At 45.9% G+C, this 13012-nt stretch overlaps 1 long non-coding RNA gene across 1 annotated transcript in view; it reads right to left on the reverse strand.

Annotated features, from left to right (window-relative positions):
- LOC308590683 overlaps positions 1-13012 on the reverse strand; it is a 122079-nt gene that overhangs the window by 3293 nt on the left and 105774 nt on the right. The window lies entirely within an intron of this gene.

A 13012-nucleotide genomic window follows, 5' to 3' on the forward strand; every position in this document is an offset into this window, starting at 1 on the left:
TATTACTGTATACAGGTAAGTGACGTGGGTGGCACTGAGGGTTAAACCACAGAGCCTAGGACTTGCCGATCAGAAGGTCGGCGGTTTGAATCCCCGCGACGGGGTGAGCCCCCGTCACTCGGTCCCTGCTCCTGCCAACCTAGCAGTTCGAAAGCACGTCAAAGTGCAAGTAGATCAGTAGGTACCGCTCCGGCGGGAAGGTAAACGGCGTTTCCGTGCGCCTCATCTCGCTTTATTAGCCAAGGGAGCTGGCTTAGTCATGCTGGCCACATGACCAGCTGTACGCCGGCTCCCTCGGCCAATAAAGCGAGATGAGCGCTGCAAACCCAGAGTCGGTCATGACTGGACCTAATGGTCAGGGGTACCTTTACCTTTACCATATACAGTGGTACCTTGGTTTAGGAACAGCCCTGTTTATGAACTATTCGGTTTACGAACTCCGCAAAACCGGAAGTAGTGTTCAGGTTAGCAAACTTTACCTTGGTCTAAGAACGGAAGTCGAATGGTGGAAGGGTACCAGCGGCAGGAGGCCTCATTAGGGAAAGCGCGCCTCAGTTTAAGAACGGTTTCGGTTTAAGAACGGACTTCCGGAACGGATTAAGTTCGTAAACCGAGGTACCACTGTACTCGTATTGCAGGCCTGAGGCTAAGGGAAAAGTGGCTTGCCTAAGTCTATCCAGTGCATTTGTAGCAGTGGTGACATTTGAACCATGAACGCTTGGCTCATAGCTTACAGCACCATCCTAACCATGCCTAGTGAGAAGCAAGTCCTACTGCGTGCCGTGGGGCTTACTCCCAGGCAAACGGGGTTAGGATTGCAGCCTCAGTCCCTTACTCTAGTGCTCTCTGCAAATGTGACATCTTGTTTTATACAACTGGATGTTTGGAGATAACAGCGTTGAATTAGCTTGGCACGTGGAAGTTTGGGAACCCTTGACACCTATCAAAAAGAGTAATTTAGGAAGCGAACCTTTTTCTGGTGTGAAGATCATGATTAGGAAGGAAAAGCAAATCTGTTCAGCTGCTGTTATAGGCCCAGTTCTAATGACATTAGAAAAAAGTTGATAATGCTATCCTGAATGCAAACCTACCTCGTGTTTGGAGTTAAATTGCAGTCTAAAGTCAATTCATTAAAATCCTTTTGATTGAGTTAACCTTACTTAACAGAAGCTAATCAACTGGCACAGGATTTGGGGGGGGCACTTTGCTACCCTGATACAGCTGTGTATCTCGGGGTAGAAGGATGTCTTAAACCAAGGTGTGTGTGTTGAATCGGAAGAAAAGGGCATTTTAACCTGCTTCCTTGATCTATAGAATCATAGAATTGTAGAGTAGGAAGGGACCCCTGTGGTCATCTAGTCCAACCCCCTGCGAGGCAGGAAACTCAGCTCAAGCAGCCATGACAGATGGCCATCCAACTTTTGCTTAAAATCCACAAGGAAGGTTTGTTTGCTTGAAAAAATCGCATGAGACTCTTTTAATCACACCCAATGGAGTAAAAAAACCAGAACTCCCTAATGGCAAAAATGAATAGGTTTTTTTGGAATATTTTTTGTCCCGGGTGCTGCTTCTTTAACAAATAAAAGCTCTAGTGTAAATAGTGGCAGAAATGCCGGGACATTGTTTACGACTGTGAAGTTGACAATGTATTTGAAGAACTATGTAGTATGTCTACTTCTGCATAAACTCTGCAATGAAAATTGGACCTGGGTGGTTTCACCTGCCTGCTGGAAGATGCTTTTAACAAGGTGAGTGTCCCTGGTTAATCGAGCCGCAGGTTTTTGTAGAAACCGTCCATTGGTTTAGTTGAAGTATTCATTTTAAAATAATTATATGCCACTCTCCATCTGAATGACACAGGAGCAGGTCACAAAACGCAGTCAGATAAAATCCTGCCCATGAGAAGAAGTGTATATTCCAAGCTTGCTAATAAAGTCTACGGACACAGGCCTTAAGCAGGTGACTAAGATGTATCACAGTTTGCACCTGCCTTATTTCTGAAGGGCAGAGGCACTACCCCATGTATCCTGACTCAGCTAATGGCACCACCATCAGGAGACCTTCCAGCAATCTTAATGAACAAGCAGATCTCTTCCTTTCCCTGGAGGGAGGGGGAGGGAGGGAGGCAAAGACAACATCAGGACTTGCTTTGGTCAGAACGTTCCCAAAACCAGGGCCTGAGGACACCATTCTGCTGGGCAAGAAGGAGGGCAGGGATTTATTTCTGCACGTCTTGGTGTTGCTCTCTGCCGGAGAGTGGGTGGGAGAATGGCAAAGCTGGATACCACCTTAGGTGCCTTGGCAATAAGACAGCGTGTAAAGCGAATAAGGGAACGCGGGTGGTGCTGTGGTCTAAACCACAGAGCCTAGGGCTTGCCACTCAGAAGGTCAGTGGTTCGAATCCCCGTAACGGGGTGAGCTCCTGTTGTTCGGTCCCTGCTCCTGCCCACCTAGCAGTTCGAAAGCATGTCAAAGTGCAAGTAGATAAATAGGTACCGCTCCGGCGGGAAGGTAAACTGTGTTTCTGTGCATCTCTGGTTCACCAGAAGTGGCTTAGTCATGCTGGCCACATGACCCGGAAGCTGTCTGCGGACAAACACCAGCTCCCTCGGCCTATAGAGCGAGATGAGCGCGCAACCCCAGAGTCGTCCGCAACTGGACCTAACGGTCAAGGATGCCTTTACCTTCATAGCTGTCAACTTACAGATTTGAAAATAAGGGACCAGCAGCCTCAAAAATAAGGGATCAGCAGCCAAAATAAGGGATTTAGTCAACCAGCAGCCAAACGAAGCCTCAAGGGGTGGTTCCCACAGCGCAGCAACCCGGCAAAGGGGATGCAGCAAGGAAAACCACCATCACTTCTCCACTGGGAAGCGCTGAGCAAAGGTGAGTCCCCAGGCAACGCGGCCGATTTGATCGGCACAAGGCATGCAAGCTCCACCCCCCAGTCGTTCTTAGACTCCTTATTGGGTGAGCAACGCAGCCAAGCAACACAGTTGGAGCCTCCCTCCTCCCTGGCCGGCAGGGAGGGAGGGAGGGAGAGGAGCTGCTTCCTTTGAAACCCGTGAAATTTAAGAGACAGCAGCGGGACACGGCGCTGGGATAAGGGACTTTCCCGCCAAATAAGGGACTGTTGACAGCTATGTTTACCTTTAAAGCGAATGAATAAATAAATATAAGGGGAAATGCCTTCCTTCGCAAAAACGAGCTGCAGGATAGCTTGGAGAGCCGTGGGTCCAGAAGCCAAATACAGCCTTTCAGGCTTCTGCCAATACTGCACTAACCTTTCTCCACTCCCTTGAGTGTTTATGGCTGGGTGGATTGTGTCCTTCAACTGTGTTAACGCCTCTTGCCTGCCTTCTAGGAGAGAGGTGTGTGTCCACTTTTTCACTTAAGCGTGGGGTTTAAAGGTGCCCTACTGTACAAAGGAAAGACCCTCACTTTCGACACTCATGCTTGATGCTCTCCTGCCTAGATTTGGTGGCTACTCTCTCTGCTTGTGGCAGATTGCTGTGAGTTCAAGAGGCAGATGTGGATGGGGGGAAAGAAGCTGTCTGGAAAGTACATACAGCCCAAACCAGCCTAGATTTTTTATCTTCAAACCAGCACTTTGAATTGTGCCTGGAAAGTAATATACATTCTAGCGCAGCCTTTCTCAAGCTTAGGTCCCTGTATGGTGTTGGCACTACAACTCCCATCAGCCCTGCTGGCTAGGAATGATGGGAGTTGTAGTCCAACAACATCCAGGAACCCAAGGCTGAGAAGACCGCTATAGTGGCTCACCCTGAGAAACTGGTGAGCTTTCCACTAGATTCCTGAGAAATTCTCCCTTTTTGGCATTTCTTAAACAAGTCACCCTATATCCACAAGCTTCTAATTGTCCTTTGTCTAGATGCTGTTTGTACCCACAACTTAACACTATTAATGTGCAGTTCCTCCACTCTATAGGCTACAGGTGGGTGACCACCTGCTGGCCCCCAGCCTCACTTTATGTGGCCCCTGACACCTCAAGCAGCCCCCACTTTGTCAGAGTTCCCTCTCTCCTAATTTCCTCTTTGTTTTTCTTGGCTTTAAAATATGTCCCTGCTCTCATCAGCCCATGCAGTTTCAGAGCAGTATCCTAGTTCTTCCTGGTAGTACAGTTCGGGGAGCAAAGTCTTCTCTGTCGGCTGTCTGTGAACAAATCGGTAGGCTTCTATAGAGCACACTAAAGTCAGAAAGGAATTGCTTTCACTCGCTTTCCAGCAGCTGTTATCGGGTCTGCTGCACACAGACACACAAAATCATCTTACTTGAGAGTAACCCCATAAAACTCAGAAGGGTTTATTTCCAAGTACTCCGGAAGAGGTTTGGGAATTCTAATTTTAGGTTGCCGCCAGGGCAAGGCTCGCAGCAGAGCAGTCTTTATTCCAAATGAGCTAATTTGTCTCTGATTCTACCTCCGCTAACTCAGTCCTCCTCCTGGCATGTGGCCCTCAACAGATTACCCCTGAGCGAATGCGGCCCTTGGCCAAAGGTGATCCCTCCTTGCCCTAGGCCTTGTATTGCAGTAAACCAGAGATCTTTGTTCTTCAAGCCTTCTCTCCCTATGTTTTCCCCCTTATGACCCTGTTTCTTCCTACCCAACAAGCAATCTAGCCAGACTCTCCTTAACAGCAAAATCCTAAACAGGTCTACCAAGAAGCCAGCCCTACTGAATTTCATGGGGCTTGCTCCAAGGTAAGTGAAGCTAGGACCGCAGCCTTGGACTCTGAGCTTTACCCTGCAGTTTCTCTTCCAATTAACCCAGCTTTTTTTGGGGGGGGGGGACAATATGTTTTGTTTTAATTTTGAATAAAAAAATTTAAAAAAACAAACCCAGCTTTAACCATTGGTGAACACTGCTTTTGTTCCAGCTCCAACGAAGATTCAAAGCTGTATTTTCGGAGTGGAAAGCCAACCTGTCCTTGGATGTGCCCACCCACCTGTCAAAATTAAACCCTTCTTGAGATACCAGACGCCTAATACTTATTAAGGCAGCTAAAATTGGTCGGCGCAGGGCTGGGCCCATGTGGCAACCATGCTAAATTTAATGCGAACCTGTCAGAGGCCATCAAGTCAAGATAATCCTCCCTTAGTTCCCAGGATTCTCTGGGAGAAGTCATGACTGGTTTTATTCCTTCAATCTATTTTAATTTCCAACAAAGCCACAGATGCTTAAGAGGCATAAGAGTGCTTTAAAATGTATTCTGTGGGTGCGACCTCAAGAGAATTGGCACGACGAAGGCAGAAAGTTTCTGTGGAATGAGGAAGGCCTTGAGGCATATTTTATTTAATTGAGTGTCCTAGTGATGCAGCAATAAAAATGCTACCACGTTTACAAAGCTAAGCAGGGCCCATTATGGTTTCAAATTGGATGGGGAACCATGTTTTAAAATTCCTGCATTGCAGGTGTGCAGCCTGGGAGTCATTCTGGACTCACAGCTGTCCATGGAGGCGCAGGTCAATTCTGTGTCCAGGGCAGCTGTTTACCAGCTCCATCTGGTACGCAGGATGAGACCCTACCTGCCCGCAGACTGTCTTGCCAGAGTGGTGCATGCTCTGGTTATCTCCCGCTTGGACTACTGCAATGCGCTTTACGTGGGGCTACCTTTGAAGGTGACCCGGAAACTACAACTAATCCAGAATGCAGCAGCTAGACTGGTGACTGGGAGCAGCCGCCGAGACCATATAACACTGGTCTTGAAAGACCTACACTGGCTCCCAGTACGTTTCCGAGCACAATTCAAAGTGTTGGTGCTGACCTTTAAAGCCCTAAATGGCCTCAGCCCAGTATACCTGAAGGAGCATCTCCACCCCCATCGTTCTGCCCGGACACTGAGGTCCAGCACCGAGGGCCTTCTGGCGGTTCCCTCAGTGCGAGAAGCCAAGTTACAGGGAACCAGGCAGAGGGCCTTCTCAGTAGTGGCACCCACCCTGTGGAACGCCCTCCCACCAGATGTCAAAGAGAAAAATAACTACCAAACTTTTAGAAGACATCCCTGTTTAGGGAAGCATTTAATGTTTAATAGGTTATTGTATTTTAGTATTTTGTTGGAAGCCACCCAACAAAATGGCGGGGTATAAATACATTATTATTATTATTATTATTATTATTATTATTATTATTATTACTCTAGGAGTCCCCTTCAACACTGATTCTATGGAAGCTGTGGTACAGGCCTAGGCAAACTCGGCCCTCCAGACGTTTTGAGACTACAATTCCCACCATCCCTGGCCACTGGTCCTGTTAGCTAGGCATGATGGGAGTTGTAGTCCCAAAACATCTGGAGGGTCGAGTTTGCCTATGCCTGCTGTGGTACGATCCATCAGCAAAAATGTTTCCAGGCTCCCCCCCCCCATTTCCTTCTTAAAGCAACTTCAAGGGTAATTAAAAGAAAAGATAAAAAAATTCCTTCCAATAGCACCTTAAAGACCAACTAAGTTAGTTCTTGGTATGAGCTTTCGTGTGCATGCACACTTCTTCAGATACACTGAAAAGAAAATAAATATTGACACTGGGTGGTGAGAGAGAACAATTTCTTTATCGGAGTCGAATCCCAGAGCTATCCAAAGGTAGATCGTAGTTAAAAACCAAAAAGTGAATTGAGCGGGTGCAAAATCCTTTGAAAAAATAAAATTATATGTTCCATCAACAGAGGGCAGCAGTGTTTCACTGAAGCAGCACCTTAAATTGTCCAAGCCACAGCCTGTTTTGCACATTAAATGCGCTTGTGCGTAAAGGCAGGTCAAAGCGAGAGACTTTGGCTGTGGTGGGGAAAAGGGGATTGGGACTAGTGGGTTCTGAGAAGGGGCCAAAAAGCCTCTCTGCCATGGTCCCTCTTCCTGCTCCCAGATTTAGGACATACTCCCCAACATTTCTCCGACAAAAATAGGGACGTCCCATTCCGTAAGGATAATTTTACTCTTTATACCCCTACACATCTTACTGGGTTGCCCCAGCCACTCTGGGCAGCTTCCAACATATATAAAAAACAGAATAAAACATTAAAGTTTTTCGTAAAAACTTTCCCAAACAGGATTGCCTTCAGACGGCTCAGGGGTCAGATAACGCCATACCCTCCAACATTTCTTCAATGAAAATAGGGGAAAGCGGGACATTCTGGGATCAAATCAGAAACCGGGATGGCTTCTCTAAATCAGGGACGTCCCTGGAAAATAGGGACACTTGGAGGGTCTGGAAGGAACAACCATTTTGCTGGCGTCCTAGGATTCTATGATCCATCTGTCTCGAGAGGCAATGGAGTACGCCTCTGAGGGTGAAGTGAAACCGTTGTGTTAGCCAGTCATGGCCTCTCAGCCTAACCTACCTCACATGGTCGTTGTGGGGATTAAATGAGGAGAGGGAGAACCACGTATACCCCCTTGGAGTTCCTTGGAGGAAAAAGGTGGGATATAAGCAAATAATAACATTTCTCTCAGCGTTTTGCTCTGAGGTTTATTTGACAAGATGGCGGCTCCTCGCCCTTCTAGATACAGAAACCAGGCGGACTGGCGGCTGAAACGTAATTTGACATTAGTGGTGGGAGAGACTTCATCGCCACACCTATTTTTTTTTTTAATAAATATTTTATTAAGTTTCCACAATAAAAGACAAAGAAAATACAAAATCACAAAAAACAATACAATACAAAAATACAGACATTAAACACATCAAAAGAAAAAGAAAAAAGAGATAAAAACACATATAGTAACAAAAAACAAAAATTCCCTCTTTCATAGTTTCTCATCTCCAATTAGCTTATTTTCCGGACTCCCTCACGTCTCCCGTGCTTGTATCCCTTTTTAAAAATTAATTCAGCAAATTCATATCCTATTAATTTATCTGTTGTTAATCCAATCTTACATTTTACTTTGTTGCTAAAACCCCTGCGATTCATTTCAATGGCCTTAACATTCATAAATTTTACAATATTTCTGCAAATAAATTTTAAATTTCTTCCAATCTTCCTCCGCCGTCTCCTCTCCCTGGTCTCGGATTCTGCCAGTCATTTCCGCCATTTCCATGTAGTCCATTAGTTGCATCTGCCATTCTTCCAAGGTGGGTAGATCTTGTGTCTTCCAATGCTTTGCGATGAGAATTCTTGCTGCTGCTGTAGCATACATAAAAAAAGTTCTATCCTTCTTTAACACCAATTGGTCCACTATGCCCAGGATTCATCGCCACACCTAAGGCAGCAGGCTAGATTGTAGGGGGGGGGACAAGTTCAGGGGGTTCAGTAGCAACAGCCAGGGTGCTATTGCGGGCCGCCTGAGGCAATCCCTTCATATTGTCTAATGGTAGAGCTGGCCCTGGAAAACAACTGGATTTCTGTTTCCCCCTCAGTGGCAAAGAGGAAGACTCACAATATATGAAAATAGGTTTTGTAGCAAAATATTGATCGCTGCAAGGAAGACTAAAGAGTGGGGGAGACTAGGGTTGCCATACGTCTGAAATTTCCTGGACATATCCAGAATATGGCTGTTGGAAGCAGTGTCTGGGTGGAAATCACTGAAATGTCTGGGAAAATCTGGACGTGTGCTTAAAAAGCAAGGAGATTTTGCAAAACTAAAAAAAAAAAAACCAACCCTCAACAACTTTTGTGTCCAGATTTTCACTTTTTGAAATATGGCAACCCTAGGGAGACCCCTTAATTTTTAAAAATCCATCTTTTGTATTTCAGGCACCATTCCTGTCTGTCTTCCACAAGGCACAAAATGCAAACAAGTGAGGTGATTAAGTATCAGCTGGGCTAGAAAAATGCTTCACCTGTGGTGCTTTTTCACACAGATGTTAAAATGTGCCTCAGCCCTGAAAGAAAGAAAAAGCTGCAGTTCTGCTTATGGGAATTAACTGAGGTAAATATTATTCAGTGATTTGCACACAGGAAGGAATGCTATACATCTGTCAGAGTGGGATACAGATGTGGCCACAAAACCTACATGGGTTTAACTGTTACTCCTGCACTCTCCAGGAACTGGAGAGCAAAAAGGGTCACTCACAGAGTCCAACTACCAGTGCTACAATTTCCCAGCATCTGTTTGTTCTTTCTAGGGGGGGAAAAATACCAGAATTTATGATTTTTAAAGATTTAAACGTTTGCAGTGCATGCCAGACACTCCAAGTATCCCTATTTTCCAGGGACAGTCCCTGATTTAGAGAAGCCACCTCGGTTTCTGATTTGATTCTGGAATGTCCGCTTTTCCTTTGTTGTTTAGTTGTGTCCGACTCTTTGTGACCCCCTGGACCAGAGCACGCCAGGCACTCCTGTCTTCCACTGCCTCCCACAGTTTGGTCAGACTCATGTTCGTAGCTTTGAGAACACTGTCCCACCATCTCGTCCTCTGTCGTCCCCTTCTCCTTGTGCCCTCCATCTTTCCCAACATCAGGGTCTTTTCCAGGGAGTCTTCTCTTCTCATGAGGTGGCCAAAGTATTGGAGTCTCAGCTTCAGGACCTGTCCTTCCAGTGAGCGCTCAGGGCTGATTTCCTTCAGAATGGAGAGGTTTGATCTTCTTGCAGTCCATGGGACTCTCAAGAGTCTCCTCCAGCACCATAATTCAAAAGCATCCATTCTTCGGCGATCAGCCTTCTTTATGGTCCAGCTCTCACTTCCATACATCACTCCTGGGAAAACCATAGCTTTAACTATACAGACCTTTGTTGGCAAGGTGATGTCTCTGCTTTTTAAGATGCTGTCTAGGTTTGTCATTGCTTTTCTCCCAAGAAGCAGGCGTCTTTTAATTTCGTGACTGTTGTCACCATCTGCAGTGGAGAAACATTGGAGGGTACGAAGTTATGAGACCCCCAAGCCAAAGAGATAAGTAACTATTCAGCGTCTAGAAGACATCCAAAGGCAGCCCTGTACAGGGAAGTTTTTAAATGTTAAATTATGTATTTATATGTGTTGGGAGCCTCCCAGAATTGCTGGGGCAACCAAGTCAGATGGGCAGAGCAGTGCTTTTTTCTGGGGTGACGCAGGGGTACGCATACTGTCAGAACACGCCTGGGGGGGCACCCACAGCCCCCGGAATGAGACAAACCTCTCTGGACGTCTTTCTTATGAAGCACAGTCTAGGACGTTCATAAATCTTCAGTCCTGGTGCGCACCAGCGACACATATCCTCAGATATGTGCACACTCACACAGCAGAGTATAGCAGAAGCGATGTGGAGAGGAGGCGTGGCATTCTAATTTATTCAGCAATGTATACAGGACAAAGCAATCATGGCATCCTCTCACATCTTCTCTGAGAGAGAGAGAGAAAGTATAAAAGTACAATACAGCGGAAAAGATAAGACTGGCTTCCGTCCTCACACTTTCCAAGTCTGGAAAGTAAACACAGACATGCGATGTAACAATCACACATCCAGCAACGGGAGAATGAAATATACTGACACGTACCCCTAAACATTTTGTGAATCTTCGTACTTTTGTCCATTTACTGTATCTATTTCCCCCCTTTTTGAACTATAAAATTGAGATTTTCTGGAGTCAAAATGAGAGTACCCCTAAACATTTTTTAAGGAAAAAAGCACTGGGGCATATAATAATAATAATAATAATAATAATAATAATAATAATAATAATAATAAAGCTGAATATGATGTCCCTATCTTCATGAGAGAAATGTTGGAGGGTATGCATGATCTGTAGCTGATGAATTCATCATGTGGGTCTTTTAAGTTACTTGGTACGGGAAACAATCTGCGCAAAAGGAAATTATCATTGAGCGAAAATGGTACACGAGAAAAGAGCGAGGAACATCAGAGGATGGTGGATGCCTTGTCACCAAGTGTTAATCCTCTTTGAACAGAATAATCTCTCACCCGCCACCCACCCCTTTGTCCGGCATGTATTCCCAACTTGTATAAGGGCAATATCTGGAGTGTGTTTTTGTTTTGGTGTGTGTGTGTTTGGTGGGTCGAGTCAGAAGCTTCATGGCTATCATCTCTTTCCGGAGAGAAGCTGCAACGCACACATCTCATGCTCGACTCGAGAGGCAAGGCTGCCCTTGCTTTTGGAGAGCTTTCAAGCCCAGCTTTCCTCCCAGCTTGCTCTCATTTATATAATGAACCGGAGGGAGGCCGTGCCAGGTTCTGCCACTAGGAAGAGGCCGCGCCGTTCAGAAAAATTATGATCAGATTCCATGTGTGCGTGTGTTTATGTGTCACATGTGCAAAACTCAAGGTTGCTGCTGTTCTTTCCAGCACAGCCCCTGCAACACAATGGCCACCTTTTCTTCAAGCTGCTCCTCCTATACCATTAGCAACAGCCTGAGATACACAGAAATTTAACAGGTGAAACTTTGGGTCATGTCGATTAGGGAAATCTTTGCGCTAAATGTCTGCATGCGAGGCTGTTGTCGAAGACCCAGGCAAATAAGGGAAAGAACCCGTGCTTTTCCCCCTAAAAAAATATGTTTACTCTCATTTTTACTCAAGAAAATCACCGTTTTATAGATCAAATAGGGAAAAACAAATGCAGTAAATGGACAAAAGCACAAAGATTCCCAAAATGTTTAGGGGTATGCGTACCCCTGTGTACCCCCAGGAAAAAAGCACTGGAAATAACTATCCTGTGCCTAGAGTGGCCAAAAAAAAATCAGTAAAAGGAACTTGGTCTGTGCTGAAAGCTACAGACACGCAATGCATTGGAAGCATGTGACTTCCTCCAAGGAATTCTGGAGAACTTCGGTTTGTTGATGGGAATTATAGTTCTGCAAGGGGTGAAGTATAATTCCCATGGGCTTTTTTAAAAGGGAAGCCACATGCTTTAAGTGTATTGTGTGTGTATGCAGCTTGAAAAGCAGGGCACAATGGCTTTCTCCAGTATTGGGTTGTTTCCCATCAGCTGTGGCTTCACTTATAATAATAATAATAATAATTTATTATTTATACCCCGCCCATCTGGCTGGGATTCCCCAGCCACTCTGGGCGGCTTCCAAAAGAATATTAAAATACTGTGATACATCAAACATTAAAAGCTTCCCTAAACAGGGCTGCCTTCATATGTCTTCTAAAAGTCTGGTAGTTGTTGTTCTCTTTGACATCTGGTAGGAGGGTGTTCCACAGGGCGGGCGCCACTACTAAGAAGGCCCTCTGCCTGGTTCCCTGTAACTTGTCTTCTCGCAGTGAGGGAACTGCCAGAAGGACCTCGGTGCTGGACCTCACATGTTGTAGGCAGTTGAGCTACAGAACAAAACACTTCTGGAGGCAAAATATTCCTGCAGCACGGGGTTGGACTAGATGACCCTTGCGGTCCCTTTCAACTCTGCAATTCTATGATCTTCATGTACAGTCTTCCATTGTATGTGTGTGCCCCCTACAGGAGAAGAGGGTGCATCAACATTTGGTGCTCTGTCTCTGAGCTATGGCGCATTTGCTGTGTGATCATGGGCGCCTCTGTCCAACCTGCCTCTTTTTGGGGAAACGGGCTCCAGCGCATTCCGTAAATTTAGGTTTGCACAATTACCGTATTTTTCGCTCTATAAGACGCACCAGACCACAAGACGCACCTAGTTTTTGGAGGAGGAAAACAAGGAAAAAAATATTCTGAATCTCAGAAGCCAGAACAGCAAGAGGGATCGCTGCGCAGTGAAAGCAGCAATCCCTCTTGCTGTTCTGGCTTCTGGGATAGCTGCGCAGCCTGCATTCGCTCCATAAGACGCACACACATTTCCCCTTACTTTTTAGGAGGGAAAAAGTGAGTCTTATAGAGCAAAAAATACGGTAAATTGGTTTCAGGGGCTCCATTTGCTTTAGCGCAACCCGTGTCCACTTTAAGGGACACAGACTTTTACCACAGTTAGGAGAGATGGGGGAACGCATTGAAAAGTGTGGGGCGGACAAAAGGTGGGCGGGGAGTTGTATAAATGCCATGCGATCAAATCAAATCGGGAGAAACGTTCATTGTCTTAGAACAGGGGTTAGCAAACTTTTTTCGGCAGGGGGCCGGTCCACTGTCCCTCAGACCTTGTGGGGGGGCCAGACTAT

Source organism: Podarcis bocagei (assembly GCF_964188305.1).
Source record: "Podarcis bocagei genome assembly, chromosome: 7".
Lineage (NCBI taxonomy): Eukaryota > Metazoa > Chordata > Lepidosauria > Squamata > Lacertidae > Podarcis > Podarcis bocagei.